The sequence below is a fragment of the Dermacentor albipictus genome, chromosome 5 (assembly GCF_038994185.2).
Source record: "Dermacentor albipictus isolate Rhodes 1998 colony chromosome 5, USDA_Dalb.pri_finalv2, whole genome shotgun sequence".
Classification (NCBI taxonomy): Eukaryota; Metazoa; Arthropoda; class Arachnida; order Ixodida; family Ixodidae; genus Dermacentor; species Dermacentor albipictus.
The window spans coordinates 158,531,436-158,552,359 of NC_091825.1; the positions used below are offsets into that span (position 1 = coordinate 158,531,436).

At 45.0% G+C, this 20,924-nt stretch overlaps 1 protein-coding gene and 1 long non-coding RNA gene across 7 annotated transcripts in view; one reads left to right on the forward strand and one right to left on the reverse strand.

The window, feature by feature from the left end:
* LOC135916641 (MFS-type transporter SLC18B1-like) overlaps nucleotides 1-19,654 on the reverse strand; it is a 69,901-nt gene extending 50,247 nt beyond the window's left edge. Inside the window, exon 1 of the mRNA XM_065450062.2 lies at nucleotides 19,376-19,654. The gene's annotated coding sequence lies outside the window, so the exon portion shown is untranslated. The remainder of the gene's footprint in view (nucleotides 1-19,375) is intronic.
* The window catches only part of LOC135916647 (uncharacterized), a 465,480-nt gene that overhangs the window by 344,231 nt on the left and 100,325 nt on the right, over nucleotides 1-20,924 (forward strand). For all 6 annotated transcript variants that reach the window (XR_011514685.1, XR_011514684.1, XR_011514682.1 and 3 more), the window contains one exon: nucleotides 12,595-12,846. This is a non-coding gene — a long non-coding RNA (uncharacterized lncRNA). The remainder of the gene's footprint in view (nucleotides 1-12,594; nucleotides 12,847-20,924) is intronic.

Here is a 20,924-nt window from a genome sequence, read left to right on the forward strand (position 1 = left end):
AATACGTTGAGCAGAACGAGATCCTCCCATACAACTTGATCGGCTTCCGTCCAGGGCTGTCAACTCAGGATGCTATGCTGCTGATCAAACATCAACTTATGCAGGCTAGCCCAGCGCATACGAAAGCTCTTTTGGGATTGGATGTGGAAAAAGCTTTTGATCGTATAACGCATAAGGCAATACTTGACGTTCTCTCGGAGATGGGTTTGGGTAAGAGACTTTTTAACATGATTAAGGACTTTCTTAGAAATAGAACTGCACAACTCATGCTGGGTGAGCTTAAATCAGAAGCTAAGAATTTGGGAAATAGGGGCACTCCACAAGGGGCTGTGCTCTCACCCATGCTATTCAATTTAGCAATGTCCAAGGTTGCAAGAAATCTGGAGAAAATTGAGGGTATACGTTATGTGATATATGCCGACGACATAACCATATGGAGTGCCAAGGGCAATATAGGACAGACAGAGAACAGATTACAGGAAAGTTTATACGTTGTAGAGAACACACTGAAAGCCATGGGGTTGAAATGCTCGGCAGCCAAATCAGAACTCTTAGTCATTAAACATTGCAGAAAAGGTCGTAAACCAAGAGGTTACATTCCGGAAGATGAGCCAAGAGTGTGCTTATATACTCATGAAGGATCCGCAATCAAGCTAGTTGAAAAAATCAAGGTTCTTGGGTATCACATAGACGGAAACAATACTAACTACAGAACAATACAACATATCTCGAATAAAACAGATGAGGTCATTAGGTTACTAAGGAGAATTACCAATAGACACAGAGGCCTGGGAGAAGACAGCGCTTTGAGGATAATACATGCCTTTGCTCTCTGTCACTTCACTTATGTGGCTGGATTATTCAAATGGAAGCAGGCAGAACTTAACAAACTTAATGTGATGCTCAGGAAGCTCGTTAAAGTAGCCCTAGGTATACCCAGTAACGCTGCAACCGACAAACTCATGAGTCTAGGGGTGCACAATACAATGCAAGAAATTGTGGAGGCCCAACAGCTAGCGCAACACGAAAGATTGACAAAGTCACGAGCTGGCAGGAACATATTACAGGCAATAGGTGTAGAACTGAATACATCGAGGAGTCCAATAGAGGCTGAAGTAGAATTAATGACTGAAGTTAGGAGCAAGATCAGAACCAACCCTCTCCCCAGAAACATGCATCCAGAATATAATGTCGAAAGGAGAAAGGCAAGAGCTAAAGCACTCTTGAAGGAAATAGAGCAGCAGAACCAACTGGCAGCTATAGTTGATGCCGCCTGGGTGAACGGTAAAGAAGCCTATACGGCCATTGTATCAAATTATCAAGGGAAGGTGCAAGACGCTCTCACAATTTTTACCAAGGACCCCACTGTGGCGGAACAAGCGGCAATTGCTCTAGCCATCAGGAGTAATAAGTGGGCCTTCATTTACAGTGATTCGAAAACCGCTGTAAAGTGTTTTGATAAAGGCTACGTAGCTGGAGTTGCAGCTAAACTTTTTGAAAACATTGTGATTATGACAACTGAAATCCGATGGTTTCCTGCGCATATGGGGAAAGTGGACGAGACTCGGGTAAACCTCAATGAGGTTGCTCATGACTTGGCACGAGGACTTGCTAACCGTGACAGTCACAACCGAGCCGTTCACCATCAAGCGAGGGAATCCAGAGATCATTTATTAACATACAATGATGTTACCAAACATTACTGTTTAGGACGCAGACAATTCCCATTGCCACATTCAAAACTGAACAGGGCTCAGGCAGTCTCACTGCGCTTATTGCAAACGGGTACATATCCCACACCGTACACCATTAATAAAATATATCCAGAGAGGGAGATTAAGATGGAATGTAATGATTGTAATGGCATCATTGGAATCAGACATATGCTGGCGGGGTGCCCCGCGACTCTCCGCAACCTCGTTGAAGAATGGACACAGTGGGAGAAAAGGATTCAAAGCCCATTGTTTCAGGACCAACTAAGGGCAGTCCAGAGGGCCCATGATGTCGCTGAAAGGCTTGGCCTGACAGTGCCAACATGGGAGCGGCCCGCCTTGGCTTGAGAAGTCGAGCCTCCGGACCTCAGTACAATAAAAGTTTTCACACACACACACACTGACCTTCAACAAAACACCTCCCTCGCCAGAACAGGAACTGGCCCCCCTGGTGCAGTATTCGGCCACCCCCTCCCCCAAATGGCCCACTCAATTACCAAATGGCCCTGAGTCCCCAGCAGCTGCGGAGCACCTGACCAAGGTGGCAGTCGGACCTGTAACGTGGCAGAAGGTGCTAAGAATCTCTGGATCCAGACAGGCCGCCAATGGAAACTGACCCTTGCAACGTTTAACACCAGAACCCTCTAAAGTGAGGCTAGCTTAGCAGGACTCTTTGAGGAACTATCAGACATTGTTTGAGATATCATCGGCCTTAGTGAGATTGGAACAACGGGTGAGGCTTATACATTGCTCAATAACGGACTTGTCCTCTGCTATAGAGGTCTCCTAGATAAGAAGCAATACGGGGTAGGACTCCTAATCCATAAGGACATAGCGGGCAACATTGACGAATACTACAGCATTAATGAGATGCTAGCTATAGTCGTAATAAAACTTAATAAGAGGTGTAAATTAAAGGTAGTACAAGCCTACGCTCCAACATCCAGTCACGATGATGAGGAAGTAGATCAATTTTATAAAGATGTTGAATTAGCGATGAGAAAAGTGCAAACTCAGTATACAGTAGTAATGGGCGACTTCAGTGCAAAAGTGGGGAAATTGCAGGCTGGTGAACAAGCAATTCGCAACTACGGTGTCGAGTCTAAGAACGCTAGAGGAGAGATGCTGGTAGAATTCGCAGAAAAGAATAAGCTTCGAATAATGAACACCTTTTTTAGGAAGCGTAGCAACAGAAAGCGGACCTTGAAAAGCCCTAGTTGAAACAAGAAATTAAATTTACTTCATATTTTCTGCTGATCCCACCGTAGTGCAGGATGTAGAGGTGATAGGTAGGGTAAAGTGCAGTGATCATAGGTTAGTGCGGGCTCGGATTCACGTCAACTTGAAGAGAGAAAGTAAAATTTGTCGAGAAGAAACAGGTAAACCTAGAGGCAATAAGGGTAAAAGAAGACAAATTCAGACTGGTACTTGCAAACAAATATGCAGCCTTAGAACAGAGAGATGATGATGACATAGAGCGAATGAATGAAACCGTAACTAGGCTGGCTTGAGAGGCAGCAATTTAAATCGGAGGCAAAGCACCAAGGCAACCAGTAAGCAAGTTCTCCCAAGTAACAAAGGACCTAATAAAGAAATGACAAAAATGAAAGTGTCCAACTCAAGAGATAAGATAGAATTCGCGGAACTATCACAACTGATCAACGAGGCGAAAATAAGTGATATTCGAAACCATAACGTGAGAAAGACTGAAGAAGCCGTAAAAAATGGACGCAGCTTGAAATCAGTGACAAGAAACTTGGCATAGGACCAACCCAGATGTTGGCACTGAAAGATAAGCAGGGTAATAACATCAGCAGTCTTGAAGATGCAGTAAAAGAAGCGGAAGAATTCTATACTGAGCTGTACAATGCACAGAGGAGTCTGGATACCCCCATTAGAAAGATTAAAGCACAGTATACAGAAACTACTCCTATACCTAGCGATGAGACCAGAAGGACCTTGCAAGACATGAAATGAGGAAGGGTGGCAGGACAAGATGGAATAACAGTTCATTTAATCAAAGATGAAGGAGACATAATGCTTAGAAAAATGGCGGCGGTTTATACGAAGTGTCTGTCGACTGCAAGGGTCCCAGAAAACTGGAAGAATGCAAACATTATTCTAATCCACACAAAAAAGAGATGCTAAAGAACTGAAAAATTAGAGACCCACTAGCTTACTCCCAGTATTATATAAAGTACTTATCGAAATAACCTCCAATACAAAAAGGGCAACACCGGACTTAGTCAACCAAGAGAACAGGCGGACTTCAGGAAGGGATACTCTACAATGGGTCACATCGATGTCATTAATCAGGGTTTTCGAGAAATCAGCAGAGTAGAATAAGCCTCTCTATATGGCTTTATAGATTACGAAAAAGGCATTTGATTCAGTAGAGATACCAGCAGTCATAGAGGCATCACGTAATCAAGGAGTACAGAACGCTTACGTAAATACCTTGGAAAACATCTACAGAGATTCCACAGCTACCTTAATTCTTCACAATAAAAGCAGGAAGATACCTATAAAGAAAGGGGTCAGAGAGGAAGACACAATCTCTCCAATGCTATTCACTGCGTGCTTGGAAGAAGTATTCAAGCTATTAAACTGGGAAGGCTTAGGAGGAAGGTTCGGCGGCGAATATATCAGCAACCTTCGGTTTACCGATGACATTGCTGTATTCGCCAACAATGCAGACAAGTTACAACAAATGATTGAGGACCTTGACAGGGAGAGTGTAAGAGTGGGGTTGAAGATTAATATGCATAAGAGAAAGATAATAAATAGCGGGGCAAAAGAACGAGAGTTGAGAATCGCCAGTCAGCTTCTAGAGTCCGTGAAGGAGTGCGTTTACCTAGGTTAATTAATCCCAGGAAGCCCTTATTATGAGAACGAAATTCACAGAAGAATAAAAATGGGTTGGATCGCATACAGCCGACATTGTCAGCTCCTGACTGGTAGCTTATCATTATCATTGAAAAGGAACCCGTACAATCACTGCATTTTACCAGTGCTGACATATGGGACAGAGACTTCGAGACTGACAAAGAAGCTTGAGAACAAATGAGGGACCACGCAAAGAGCGTCGGAACGAAGATTGCTAGCCATAACGCTAGGAGATAGAAAGAGAGCGGTTTGGATCAGAGAGCAAACGGGTATAGACCATATTCTACCTGGCATCAAGCGAAAAAAATGGAGCTGGGCAGGTCATGTAATGCGTCGGTTAGATAACCGGTTGACCATTAGGGTTGCAGAATGGGCACCAAGAGAAAGGAAATGCGGACGAGAACGGCAGAAAACTAGGTGGAGTGATTAAATTGGGAAATTCGCGGGAGCTAGTTGGAATCGCTTGGCGCAGGACAGGGGTTATTTGGGATCACAAGGAGAGGCCGTCGTCCTGCAGTGAGCATAAAACAGCATGATGATGATGATGATGATGATGATGATGATATGCGAGATTATGGGAAATCCTTTTCCTGAAGGAAACTGTCTTCTTTTGTAGTCTACGTGACATCAAAATATGAGGTAAATGTTTGACAGTTAAGGACACAGTACAAATGTTTCGAAACACAAACACGTTGAATGGAAAGCTAGCACCCGACCTATTCTGTGTCGATAGAACTGCTTTTTCTTGGGGACTCCATCTGCAGAAAGGTGACGAAAGGGTTTTCTTTCTGCAGAATATATCTGAAACGTTACGTTGTTACTTTTTGGGGTCGATATATCGGCCAACCTTATATATATATATATATATATATATATATATATATATATATATATATATATATAGTCATATAATGAGAAGCTCAGTTCAGTTTAGTTCAGTTTATTACCTTAAAGGTCCCCCGTAGGGGCATTACATAAGGGGTGGGTTTTTATAAGATAACAAAACATCATCATAAATAATTCAAAACATCATCAAAACATCACCATAAGAAGCCAACAAACACTGATATCAAGTACAACATAGGGGAATAAAGTAATAAAGTAATCACACAAAAAGAGATGCATTACTTTATTTCATTTCTTAAGCACATGCAATTTCCCCTATGTTGTACTTGGTGTCAGTGTTTGTTGGCTTCTCATTATATGACTAATAAATATCGGGTCCCTCGGTTAACCGCCGTTCTTCTCGATTACATATATATATATATATATATATATATATATATATATATATATATATATATATATATATATATATTGTGAGCATTATTCATACGCTTCATATTCTCACCTGTACATACTCATCATCACCGTTTTGGGGCCTGGTGGTGGGGCTCTGTCTCGGGAGAATAAAGAAGAGACTGGCTGCCTAAACCTCGTCTCACAAGTGGTGGAGTGTGCTGTCTGGTCCCTTCGCCCTCTCGCTCCCGGTCTCTCTCCAGCTTCACCTACGCTACATCCCTGGAGCTCCGCTCGGGTCGCCGCCTCTACCTCCTGCACTCGACCATGTCGCAAGACCAGCAGACCAGTACCTCGACATCCACCTTGCCGACTCCTGCGGGAACCCCTTCTTGGACAGTCACCACCCCTCAGAAGGATCCACCGGTATTTGCTGGGCTTCCAGGTGACGACGTTGAAGACTGGTTGGAGCTATACGAGCGCGTGAGTGACTTCAACCACTGGAACGAATCAGCAAAACTTGCTCACGTCGCCTTCTACCTAACCGGAGTTGCGAAAACATGGTTTTACAATCATGAGCTCGATTTGGTCAACTGGAGCATCTTTAAACACCAGCTACGCCAGATTTTCGCGAACTCGTCTGTCCGCTCCGATATCGCTAAGAAGAAGCTTGCTGAGCGTGTACAGCACTCAGGCGAGTCCTACACTTCGTACATAGAGGACGTCCTCGCCCTCTGCCGCCGCGTGAACACCTCGATGGCAGAGAGTGACCGTGTACGCCACCTGCTCAAGGGTATTGGGACTGCGGCATTCAATGCTCTTGTAGTGCTGAATCCCACTACCGTCGCCGACATCATCAGTACGTGTCAGCGTCTCGATGACCTTCATATGCTCCGCTTGCACCCTGACACATCTGATTTCAAGGCGTCCAACGACAGCGAGCTACGTGCTTTGATTCGCTCCATCATCCGTGAGGAACTGCACGCCCAAGCTTCGTCCAACCCTCCTGAGGTCCATCTGACGCCTCCTGGTGGCGGCCTACGCCATATCGTGAGGGAAGAGCTAGCTGCAGTGACCTGCCCGCAAATCACGAGCCCGCACCCTATCCATACGCCAACGTACGCTCAGGTTGCCTCTATAGCGCCACCCCCCCAGCAGCCACCACAACACGCACCTGCACCGCACATGTCCCTGAATCCTCTCACTGCAAGACCATCGCCTGTTCCGTCTTATAACACATGGAGCCCACCTCGACCGGTTTGTTACTACTGCGGCATCCGTGGCCACATTTCCAGGTTTTGCCGACGCCGTCAGCAAGATGAAAGACGTGGCTATGACGGCTTTGAAAGGGATCAGTTTTCTGGCCCTGTACCACGACGTCGGCGTACTGACTACGTTTATTATCCACCACGTTCCCCATCTCCACAGGACTTCAACACTGCCAGTTCATCGCGTTTCCCGCGTCGTCGCTCTCCATCACCGCTGCGGCGCTCTTCTTCCCCTCTACGACCGGCTACTTCGTCCTCCGATCACCGCCCGGAAAACTAAATGGTGCAGCTTCAGGAGGGGAAGCTGCATCTTTTCGACAACGTGAAATGCCTCCGGAGCGCCCGTCAAATGTACTTTTGGTGTTTGTTGAAGGTGTCCGAATCGAAGCCTTGGTTGACACAGGTGCATCGCTTTCCGTTATTAGTGCTGACTTGTGTTCTCGATTGCGAAAAGTGAAGACACCGTATAATGGCCCTCCCCTTCGTTGTGCTAATGCAGTTCTTGTTCAGCCCTCCAGTGTTTGCACTGCGCGCGTTTTCATTGATGGCATCCTCCACCACATTCAGTTCGTCGTGCTGTCTTCGTGCACTTACGCGATGATTTTGGGATGGGACTTCCTGTCCTCCGCCTCAGCTTTAATCTCTTGCCGTCAGCGAACTATTCATATGACAGACACTGAATCTTCGTCCTCTGTCAATGATCACAGCCTGCGTTTTGTCACGTCTACCGACTGTTTCATTCCCGCGGGCACTGAGCATATTCTGACGCTGACTTCCGACACTATTATTAATGGTGATGTGTTCCTTGCACCGCGTGGTTACTGCATTTCTGGTGGGCTTAGCCTTACTCCTAGCCTAGTACGGTTTCAGGACGGTAGAGCCTCAGTCGCTGTTCATAACCCTACTTCTTCGCCAGTTGTGCTCTCCCAGGGCTCTACTGTGACATGCTTTACTGACACCGAACCTCTTTCACTGGTACCGCTTCACACCGAATCACCACCTTTGTCTACCACAACTGATTATCACACTGCTGCCGCTGCTTTAACAGCCGCGATAAATCCCGATTTGACCACTGCGCAGAAAGAAGACCTTCTGGCACTCCTGCACAAACACAGAGCCTTATTTGACGTCCACTCCAAGCTTCTGGGGCGCACTTCCGTCGCAGTACATCGCATCGAAACCGAAGGCAGTTCGGTTGTACGCCGCCGCCCGTATCGCGTGTCTTCCGCAGAACGGAAAATCATTGCGGATAACGTTGATGACATGCTCAAAAGAGACATCCTTCGGCCATCCTCCAGTTCTTGGTCGTCTCCTGTCGTGCTGGTTCGCAAGAAAGACGGCTCCGTACGATTCTGCGTCGATTATCGAGCCCTTAATAAGATCACGCGCAAAGACGTATATCCGATGCCAAGAATTGACGATGCCATTGACTCCCTCCAGGGTGCAGAATATTTCTCTAGTCTAGACCTCCGATCCGGATACTGGCAAATCCCCATGCACGAAGCGGACAAGGACAAGACAGCCTTTGCAACGCCAGACGGACTTTACGAGTTTAACGTCATGCCATTCGGTTTATGTAATGCCCCTGCAACATTTGAACGCATGATCGACACAGTTTTACGTGGCCTTAAGTGGAAGACCTGTCTGTGCTATTTAGATGACATCGTTATCTTTTCTACAACTTTTAGTCAGCACCTTGAGCGCTTGGACGAAGTTTTCACTTGCATTTCCAACGCTGGACTCCAACTCAACACAGCGAAATGCCATTTTGCCAGAAAGCACATCAAAGTATTGGGCCATCTTATCAGCAAAGATGGCATTCGACCGGATCCCGAAAAGGTTGCTGCCGTGCATCGCTTCCCTCGCCCTGAAAATCAAAAGCAATTACGAAGTTTCTTAGGCCTGGCATCCTACTTCCGCCGCTTCATCAGTCATTTTGCAGCCATGGCGTCGCCGCTACACAAGTTGCTCACGTCGGGCTCTGCTTTCCCTTGGACAGATGAATGCGAACTTTCTTTCCAAGCCCTCAAGCAGGCATTAACCAGCGACCCTGTCCTCTGTCACTTCGATGACAACGCACCGACTTGCTTGCACACCGACGCTAGTGGCCATGGGATCGGTGCTGTACTTTTACAGCGTGATACCACCTCACGAGAGAGAGTTGTTGCCTATGCCAGTCGCGCACTAACACCTGCCGAAATGAATTACTCGATCACAGAACAGGAATGTCTCGCAGTAGTTTGGGCGGTCCAAAAATTTCGACCATATCTTTACGGACGCCATTTCACGGTCATAACCGACCACCACGCCTTATGCTGGTTGTCGTCAATCAAAAATTTGTCCGGACGACTTGGTCGCTGGGTGATACGATTACAAGAGTACGACTTTGACGTTGTCTACAAGTCTGGGAAAAAGCATCAAGATGCCGACGCTCTCTCTCGCTGCCCGCTGCCATTATTAGCTTCGAGTACACCTCTCCATTGCTCGCCAATTGATGATGAGACTAAGTCGTCACTCCCGTTATTACCTCTCATGGTTACTGACACGTTATCTTCCAATCACCTCACTCACCTCGCCTCGTGTCAACGTTCTGACCCCTACTGCGACAGCATCATCCAACGCCTGTGCGGAACTACATCTGCACCAAATGCCAGATTACGTCGACAACTGCGACTATTTAAGCTTGACAACGATGTGCTGTACCGCTGCATATACAAATCCGACGGACACAGCTGGGTACCTATTCTTCCACGCTCGATGCGCACACAAGTGCTTGAAGCCTTGCACGACGACCCATCTGCTGGCCATTTGGGATTCCACAAAACATACCACCGCGTTAGGAGCCGTTTCTTTTGGCCAGGCATGTCTACCTTTGTGGCCAAGTACGTCGCTTCTTGCGTTCAGTGCCAACGGCGGAAACGACCGACTTCGCCTCCTGCTGGGCTTTTACAGCCCATCCCATGTCCCGAGACACCGTTTGCCACCGTTGGGATAGACCTAGTCGGCCCTCTGCCCATAACGCCAGCGGGTCATCGATGGGTCGTGACAGCTGTTGACCAGCTCACACGTTACGCAGAGACCGCTCCTCTACGCTCTCGTTCAGCCTCCGACATCGCCACCTTCTTTCTAGATGCCATTGTGCTGCGCCATGGTGCCCCTCGTGTACTGTTAAGCGACCGCGGCAAGACTTTCATGTCAGCAATGCTCGCATTAGTACTCGGAGCTTGTGGCACACTTCATAAGACGACATCCGCATATCACCCACAAACAAATGGCTTAACCGAGCGATTTCATCGCACACTGATAGACATGATATCGATGTATATCGGGCCAAACCACGATAATTGGGACAAACTTTTACCTTTCGTGACTTTTGCTCACAACACCGCTATCCAACGAACTACGGGATACTCACCTTTCTACCTAGTTTTCGGCCGTTCACCGACATTCACCATCGACGCCGCTTTCTTCAATGCTCCAACTAACACCTCAGACAGTACGCCCGAACAGTTCGTTTCGAGACTTGAGGAATGCCGTCAACGTGCTCGTTTCAACACAGAAGTCAGCCAGCAAGATCGCAAGCAACGTTACGACATCTCTCGTCGCGACGTCTCCTTTCGTCCCGGAGAAGAAGTGCTTCTTTGGACGCCCATTCGTGCACCCGGTTTGTGCGAGAAGTTTGAATCCCGCTTTCTTGGACCCTATATTATTAACGAACAAACATCCCCCGTGAACCATCGCGTTACTCCCGTAGACGTTTCTTCCGACCATCGTTGTCGTGGTTCGGAGATCGTTCACGTTTCGCGCCTAAAACGATTCGTTCGGCGTTCCCCTCTTGGCTAAGTCGCGGCCTGGCTGGCCGCTTGCGCGTGCGGGGCAATTAGTGTGAGCATTATTCATACGCTTCATATTCTCACCTGTACATACTCATCATCACCGTTTTGGGGCCTGGTGGTGGGGCTCTGTCTCGGGAGAATAAAGAAGAGACTGGCTGCCTAAACCTCGTCTCACAATATATATATATATATATATATATATATATATATATATATATATATATATATATATATATATATATATATATATATATATATAACTAAAGTAATGTTTAACAGTCTCAGAACAGCAGTTTACGATAGGTAGTGAGGCACTGGAAGTGGTAAGGGAATACATCTACTTAGGGCAGGTGGTGACCACGGATCCGGATCATGAGACTGAAATAACCAGAAGAATAAGAATGGGCTGGGGTGCGCTTGGAAGGCATTCTCACATCATGAACAGCAGGTTGCCACTATCCCTCAAAAAGGAAAGTGAATAACAGCTGTGTGTTACCAGTACTCACATATGGGGCAGAAACCTGGAGGCTTCCGAAAAGGGTTCTGCTGAAATTGAGGACGACGCAACGAGCTATGGAAAGAAGAATGATCGGTGTAACGTTAAGGGATAAGAAAAGAGCAGATTGGGTGAGGCAACAAACGCGGGTAAATGACATCTTAGTTGAAATAAAGAAAAAGAAATAGACATGGGCCGGACATGTAATGAGGAGGGGAGATAACCGATGGTCATTAAGGGTTACGGACTGGATTCCAAGGGAAGGGAAGCGTAGCAGGGGGCGGCAGAAAGTTAGGTGGGCGGATGACATTAAGACGTTTGCAGGGACAACATGGCCACAATTAGTACATGACCGGGGTAGTTGGAGAAGTATGGGAGAGGCCTTTGCTCTGCAGTGGGCGTAACTAGGCTGATGATGATGATGATGATGATGATGATGATGATGATGATGATGATGATGATGATGATATATACACTGGACATTTCAGCTGGGTCTGGCCTTTTCCGGACTTCCGTAGAACATTCGAGCTCAATGCTTGTTTTTTTTTGTACTCGTTCCCACACATGTTAAGATTTATTACACACTTCTTTTATTCTTTTTCGGAGCCTCTTCCGCCCCCCTCCCCCCCAGAAAACTGCGGAGGTGGCTCGGCCCCCCCACCCCCCGAGGTCGGTGCATGGTCGGTGCCTATGTGTGTAGGTATTTGCCACCCTAATGGTGAGGGGTGCTTGCGGCGTGACTACCTGATTTTGCTGTTCCTAAAGCGCCACTGCGCAAGCGATGGACTAGGGTACATAACATAACTTTAAAACAGTACAGCTCCAGTGCTGCTGTCAGCTTATGCCCGTTTATCTTCTATACGTGCCGCTTGTTTGTTAGCTAGGTCTACGCCAAATAACTTGCATGTTGACGAGCTTATTGTAAGTGTATGAATGAAAGTAAAATGGAACAGGCAACGGTACAGGGCTTTTGGTGTGAGCGCATTGTTGATAGTGGCATTTGCCTAGGGCTACAACACTGAGACTGCCTGAAATGTCTGTTTAGCTGTTATTATTATTATTATTATTATTATTATGTTATTATTATTAGCTCTTATGTTCACGGCGAAAGCGCTTGGCGCAGGTCGTTCACCATGCGCCTCATCTTCTTTGTACAGGCTCTGTTGCTGTCAGCGCAAGGTTTATCGCCTGCAACCACGCTAACGCCGGTATCGACAACACCAAGCATCAGCAATCAAGCTCGGATACTCAACGTCATCATCGAACCGCCTCCCTTCCGAAGCCATGGATTCGTGACGTCACCGGCCATTACCCCTATAAAGACTGTCCCGCACCCGAGGATCTTCAGTGGGCACGGCGAAAGCGCCTGGCGCAGGTCGTTCACCATGCGCCTCATCTTCTTTGTACAGGTTGGTCACAACTGTTCGTTTCGTAGTGACAATAGGTTTTTAGTTGTTCTGCCGTGCCCTCAACTTTGTATAAGTATATCCTATTATTGCTTTTGCTCCTGCAAACTGAAGTTGTGTGGCGATGTTGAGGAAAATCCTGGACCAACAGTTGAAGAAATGTTTCAATCCTTGATAGGACAACAGGCAATAAGAAATGATATCGCGGACTTGAAAATGCGCCTTGAAAATACAGAAAAAGCGGTTGATTGTTTTGACAAACGTTTGGCTCAGTTGGAAGAAGACGTACAAGAAAATGCGAGCACAGCTGCTACCTTAGTCACAACTGTATGTAAAATGGAAGAGATACTAAAATCACAGAAAGCCAAGATGATCGACCTAGAAGATCGAAGTAGGCGATCAAATCTGATAGTTTTTGGCGTTCCGGAAATTCCCAATGAAACTTTGTCGCTCTTACGTGACAAGGTTATAAACGACGTATTTCTGAATAAATTGGGCTTGAGCTGTTCGTCGGTGGCAAGAATACATAGGCTTGGGAGGAGTTCAGATGGCAAGCCGATTATCGTGTATTTCCAGGACTACACGGAAAAACATTCAGTCATGCAGAACGCATTTAAACTAAAAGGTTCAAACATTTCTATTCAGAATGATTACTGCGCTGACACGCTGCGCAAACGGAAACTGCTTTGGACTAGTGCGAAGGCAGACAAAGATAGCGGAAAAAAGGTTCAGCTGATTCACGATAAGCTGCGAATTGATGACCAGTATTTTTCTTGGGATGATGCCTCCAACTCCCGTAAACAGATTTCTGGAACTGATAGTACACCGAGCCGCAAACAAAATTATAGAACGAACAGCTCAACGCCCGAAAGCTAGCTATTGCAGGCGCACCAGCTCCGGCTTCTCTCATTCAATGCCAGAAGTATTGTAAATAAAACAGATAAGCTGGAAGATTTGCTTTTGTTATATGACCCCCATGTCTGCATCATTTCGGAAACTTGGTTGCACGAAGCCATTCGCTATGACGAAATAGTTCCGCCGAACTATCATCTGTACAGAAAAGACAGGGTTTCCGCGGTGGCGGTATTGCAGTCATAACAAAATCCAGTGTTCATGTAACGGTTGCAGATCAAATCAAGGAACACGAAAGTTTACTCTTGAAGGTATGTATCTGGGGAATGTCGTTTTTTTTTGTGCTCTGTATATCGGGCCCCAGGGGCTGATGACTCTTTTATGCATCAGTTGTATGATCATCTTCTGAAACTAAAGGGAAAAAACTTAATAATAGCAGGTGACTTTAATCTACCGTGTCTAAACTGGAATCGTTTAAACTATGGTTCATTGGTTTCTGGTGACTTGGCGATAGATATTATGTTCAGCCTGGACCTCCAGCAGGCTGTTTATAGTGACACCCGTGGAAATAATATTCTCGATCTTCTATTCCTGAGCGAAGTATTTTCTGATGGAACAACAACGGTCGAGCCTGGTATATCACATCACAAGCTGATATCTTTTTGCTGGAAAGTTCCTGCGCAGAAGCACCAAGATCATAGAACAGTTAAAACAATTAGAGATTTCACTAAGGCAGATGATGTTGCGATTATAGATTATTTAGATACACAACTTGGTATAATCGAAAATAATGTTGAACTTTCATGGCAACGTTTTGAGGAGACTGTAAAGTACTGTACGGAGCACTTTGTCCCGTTAAAAGTAGTTCGAAAACAGCGCCTAAATCCTTGGATAAATCGAGATATTATTCAGACCAAGCGTAAAATAAAAAGGCTGAGAAAGAGGAACAAAGCTACAACCCCGCAGATTACGCAGCTGAAACAAGACTTACTACGAAAGGTAAATTCGGCTAAAGATGAGTTCTACAGCTTGAATCTCGAAGAATTTATTTCTAGCGATCCTAAAAAGTTCTGGCTGCATCTAAGCCAGAGAAAACAACAGATACAAAGCATTAACGTCAACGGAATTGAAATAGAGGATGCGCACTGCATTGCTGAATACTTCAATGTATACTTTCAAAGTGTGTTTACAGAACGTAATCAGTGTTAACTTTCCAGTGCAAGTAGCCCATCGGTTGATAATATTTTAATCAGTCGCGAAGGTGTCCTGGGATTGCTTCTAAATATAAATATTAAGAAGTCAGCTGGGCCCGATAACATTCCTAATGCTTTCTTGAGGCGATATTCTGAGCAATTATCTGAATTCATTTCTAATCTTTTTCAGTTATCCTTAAAATTAGGTGCAATACCATCAGTCTGGAGTGAAGCACGTGTTGTGCCGGTACACAAGAAAGGAGACCGCCAATCTGTTTCAAATTACCGTCCTATATCTATTACTAGCTCGTGTTGTAAGCTATTGGAACATATTGTCGCTGGTTTTATACAAGGGTTTTTGAAAGATCATAGCATACTATCACCTTTTCAGCATGGTTTCAGGAAAGGACTCTCCACTGTAACTCAACTCGTAACAACCGTACATGAACTATCCCGCATACTTGATTTATCTGCACAAATAGATGTGCTCTTTCTGGACTTCAGCAAAGCTTTTGATAAAGTTCCCCATGCAAAGCTATTACATAAATTAGATAAAATTGGACTCCCATTTGGTATCGTACAGTGGATATGTGCTTATCTCAAAAACAGTGAACAGTTTGTTGATATTAGGAATTGTACTTCCAGTGCACGTCAGGTCACCTCCGGAGTCCCTCAGGGCAGTGTACTAGGACCATTGTTATTTTTAATCTATGTTAATGACTTGATTGATGTTATTCCTGCTAATGTGTCCATACGGTTATACGCGGATGATTGTGTTATCTTCAAGGAAATTGTGTCCTATGATGATCATTTTGTGCTGCAAAGATGCCTTGCAGAAATCACTGACTGGTGTTCCAATTGGGGAATGGAGCTCAATGCGGAAAAAACTGTACTTTTACGCGTAACAAGAAAAAAAATCTGCTAGCATTTTTCCGTACCAACTTGGAAATAGAACTTTCCTCGAAGTCGACAAATACTAATACTTTGGCGTTACCCTCAACAATAAGCTTACATGGTCAACTCATATCTCGGATGTTTGCTCAGCTGCGCTAAAGAAACTGTGGTTCATAAAAAGAAAGCTTAAAAACGCGCCTGTAAGGACTAAAATGTTAGCCTACAATGCAATAGTGAGATCAAAGTTAGAATATGCTCCCGAACTCTGGGACCCGCATACCATGAAAGACACAAAAGAACTTGAGCGAGTACAGAGAAAAGCAGTGAGATTTATTTACGGGAAATATGCCAGGAAGGATTCGCCGTCCTCAATAATGTTACAAAATAGAATACAGAGACTCGAAATACGCAGAAAAATTAATCGTCTTGTACTACTACATAACACTCTTTCTGCAAAAAATAATACGACGCTACCAGCTTCCATATGTCGGCCTTCTACGAGGAGAACACGACACAGTCATGAGTATTTGCTTGCACCGATCTTCGCGAAAACAAACGCTTACAAGTACAGTTTTTTCCCTCGAACAGTGAACGATTGGAATTCACTTCCCATTAGTGTATTTCAGTCTAAAGATTTCATGGCTGCATTGCAAAATCATTATTGTGCAAGTTAGCGATGTTGACGGTATCATTTGTGCTTCTTTTAGCGTATTATGTTCATTTCATGTTGCATTGCATACGCTTTTCTGTGTTTTCTTGTTTGTGACATGCCCCTCCTGCTTGGGCCACAGTATTGGCCTGCAGTATTATTAAATAAAATTATATGGCTGTCATCTTCTTGGGGTGCTCTAGGGGTAAAGCAGCAGTGTAACTAACTATCAAAACTAATAGTACGATGATCAGCGTGGTTTTAAACGAGGCACTCATAAGATGGTCTGTAAAGTAGCGCAACGTGTAATGGTCTTTAAGGCATCAGCTTCTTTAAGTTTCATTAGACACGAGAAATTCCACATAGGTCAGTAACCTTTATCAGACCTCTGGCAGCGCTTATTGATTTGTCGTTCACACGTGTTTGTACCATTTTTACTGAGCACCATACATGTTACCTTAGTGGTGTTCTTGGGCGCAAGGTAAAACATGTGTGCATGTATGTAAACAAAAAAAAATATTCTATACGAACCTATCGCCATGGCTCAAAGGCTAAAGCAGGGTGTGAGACAGGGCTAGTTGGTATTCCATGCTAAGGGACTCGTCGCTCTTTTGTGCCCCGTGTCCACTCTTGCGCTACTCAATTCATCAATGGCTAAGGCTGATCTGCTGATCAGCACGAGGTCTCGATCTCGAATCCCGACCCCGGCGATCGCACCTCGATGGGGGCAAAATGCACAAGAACTCGTCCATTTATATTTTATTTAAGCACAGGTTGAAGAACCCTATGAGGTTCTGACTGATGCGTACCCCTTCACTACGATGCCTCTTATAGCACAATTTGCAGTTTCCTGATGTTAAAACCCACAATAAAGGAAGTACGGGAGCGGAAAGAGGCGGGAAAAGATAGAGAATAAGAATTTGCAGACATAACGCATATGTCAGAATCTGTCCCGTGAAACTTTATTATAAGGGATAATGAAATGCTATTCAACTAAATGCGACATCAATAATTGTGTGTATTTTATAATATGAAACGCGTATGTTAGTGAAATGGTTATGCCTATGCTCTGCACTGTTGACAAGCTATGATTTAATTACCGGCACAAAATCTCGCGGGTACACAGTGTGAGACTTCTAAGCATGGAAAGCTTCGCTCTAAAAGTAACACCGTCGCTTCTAAACTAATATAAATATCGCCTTTCACCGTTAACTGTAGCTGGCTGGCAGTGACATGCATTACCGTTTCATGATGATCCAAAATCCAGAAAGGGGCTGGCAGATGGAATAGCACACTGTGGTATAAAAGTTATACACAGGGATGAGGTGCCTCAGAAAGCCTGACCAACGTTTCGATAGGAGGACCTATAGTCGTCAAAGGCGTCAAAGGCCTTTGAGGAAGATAGTTCCTCCTATCGAAACGTTGGCCAGCCTTTCTGAGGCCACTCGTCCCTGTTTATAACATTTCAAGATGAGTTTTTAAAGTGAGAAAGAATGTCTCACTATATATACTGGGTATAGTTTCTTCAAGTTCACGCTAACACTTTTGGAATTCGTAATGCTTAACAAGTTCAAACGATAGCAAGTTTGTAATAAGTTCAAAGGCAGTGTTTTTTTTGTACTCTAGGCCATCAAGCCTTTCAAGAAATTGGCGATCACAGTGAGTTCACTGATGCACGGCAAGCGTGAAACCTGCACTCTCCACCGCGCGCCTTTACGACACCAAGATAGCCATGTGATTTTAATTTTTCTGCAGGTTGTCTGTGTCCGTGGACTGTCACTACCCAAGCAAAATCCTCAAACGTCGCACGTTGCATGCAGTACGTAAAGAGTGGAGAAGAAAGATCACTATGTGAAGCAGTTCTTAATAAGATATATTGAGCTACAGTCCCCGACTTGCTAAAACTACTCGTGGACTTGCTTGGTGTGCAGTTCAAATTGAAATTTAGACTTACTTCTATCATTGCTGTGGCATTAGGTAATGTTATAGTCATGAATGACTAGCTACATCACTCCAAAGCACATGAAATCGTTGCATTGGTAATAACGCCGTACATAACACGGTTCATTAATGATTTAGTACAATTTATTAATATTTTGAGCGGACACCTTCAGGATTTTTGAGGAACATTGAGCGAATTTTGAGGATAACTTGCAGCCGAACTACCTATACAGCTACACGTCGTGGTCGATCGCTGAAAACCGACCCGGAGAGGTCCCGGAGTATATCCTCGGACAAGTTAGCCACATTGCCATTGGAGCGGGTATGCAAAGAGGAAATCGCGTCCGACAGTGGGAATACCCGTGAGGTTAAAATTATCTTTCCGGTGTGGGAAGTCCACAATGCCTCTGTGTCTGTTCTTGGGACAGTGAAACATGCACTGGTGATATATACATACATTTATATACATATATATATATATATATATATATATATATATATATATATATATATATTGTAGGCAAAGAGGAAGTCTTCAGGCTACCCGTCAAACGTAAAGAACGTGAGCGGTGCTACAAGGTGCACAGAACTAGTATATATATATATATATATATATATATATATATATATATATATATAGAGAGAGAGAGAGAGAGAGAGAGAGAGAGATAATTATATATATATACATATCATATGTGTGCACTGTGACAGCAACGTTCTTACGATTTATTTTAAACGTCGTAATAAAAAATGTAAGCAACTGCAACACGTCATATAAAGGACAATAGCTAGCAGTTTTCCAGAGAGTCGTATTTAATTGTTCCACACCTATGCATAATCTCTTTCACTGCATGGCTTGGTAGATTGGTAGGATGAAGCGAGCTCTGCATACCAGCCGTAAGATTTCATTCGTGCTTAACTGACGAGATGTTCGCAACGCCGCATTGCGTAATCTATTACGTCTTTTACGGCAAACATTGCGTCTGTGGGTTAGTCCACTCACCTGTCGTTGCGTCCGTGACAAAAGCAGCGAGGCTCAGCTGCTCACTCGTAAGCGGCTGAAAAGCGGTTCCCGATGTTGCCTGGAAGCGACGAGCTGCACTCGTGTACTGCGCTCCAGGAAAAATGTGCGGAGTGCGCGATCGGAAACCAGAAGCCGCTTGCCGCCAGCTACCGCAACAAATAACACGTGTGAAAATGAAAAAAAAAGAAGAAAAGAGAGTTCGAGCAAGAGAACACTAGTATGGCGACTTCCTCCGATATAGCGTGTGCTGGCACGCGGGGGGGGGGGGGGGGACTTAGCTATCTCGCAACTGGAATTGATTATTCGTGAATGATAAATCAAAGGTTTGTGTCGAAAGGGGGTTGTGCACACGCTCCTGTGCGCTCCGTCAAACTGAGACAGCTGAGAATTGCAGGTGGGACTCGCGTCGCTGCACGCTGCGCCGAAAGAGAAAGAGGCGAGGATTGTTGTGGAAAGCGGAAAAGGGCATGAAGGCGTGTGTGCATGTGAACGAAGGCCTTTTTTTTATGTGTTTTCGCGTTGACGAAGCGCTCGAATAGGCCGGTCCAAAGTCACATTAGCTTTTCTCATGAACTTCCGGAAGCTGAAGGACGAGTGCCGAGCACTACGGTGGAACGGTTTGCCGGTAGCAACGGCCACCTATTCAAAGCCGAGGGTGACGCATGTAGTCTTTAGAGGCGAGAGAGGCTTTACGTCTTTTGCAACCGCAGCAGCATACCAGTAGACTGTATCTGCCACCGCTTATTTTACATGAGTCACATGGGCACGCATTCCTTTACGTACTTCGAATTGTGGGACTAGCGTTCTAAACGTCAATTATGTTTATTTTGTACGTGATATACTTACGTCGCGGTATTTTCTTATGACTCCCCACACATTTTCGCTAACTGTAGAAAAGCTAGTGAAACACGAGAAGCATTTGTAGGAGTACAAATCATCCGCCCTGGTTGCTTAGTGGCTATATATGGTTTCGGGCTGCTAAGCAGAAGGTCGCGGGATCGAATCCCGGCTGCGGCGGCAGCATTTCGATGGGGGCTTAAACGCCCGTGTACTCAGATTAGGTGCACGTTAAAGAACCAATGGTGGTCCAAATTACTCCCGATTAGCCCACTACGGCGTGCCTCGTAATCAAATCGTGGTTTTGGCACGTAAAACCACATCATCTCGTAGCACAAGAAGTATGCACATATTATCTCGCTTGAATGGTGTGTTTGTGGATGTAGACGCAACCAAAACACACGATACGAAAGAAAAAGAGGTCAACATGACGCTACCTAAATATTATGCATTTACACATACAATGATGCTACAAAGACACGCTTACGATGGCATTGCTTCCGAGATTTGTTTTATGCAAAATGTACCATCATTTTTTATTATGTTTTATAGTAATCCGTATGCCGAGGAAGTTTGCTGCGTCAGTGCATGTTTCAGCAAACGCAAGCGATGTATGTACATGGGGTGTGACAGAAACGATGATTTCGTTTACGTGTTTGCAAATGTTGGGTTTGTGATGTGGCACTACAGA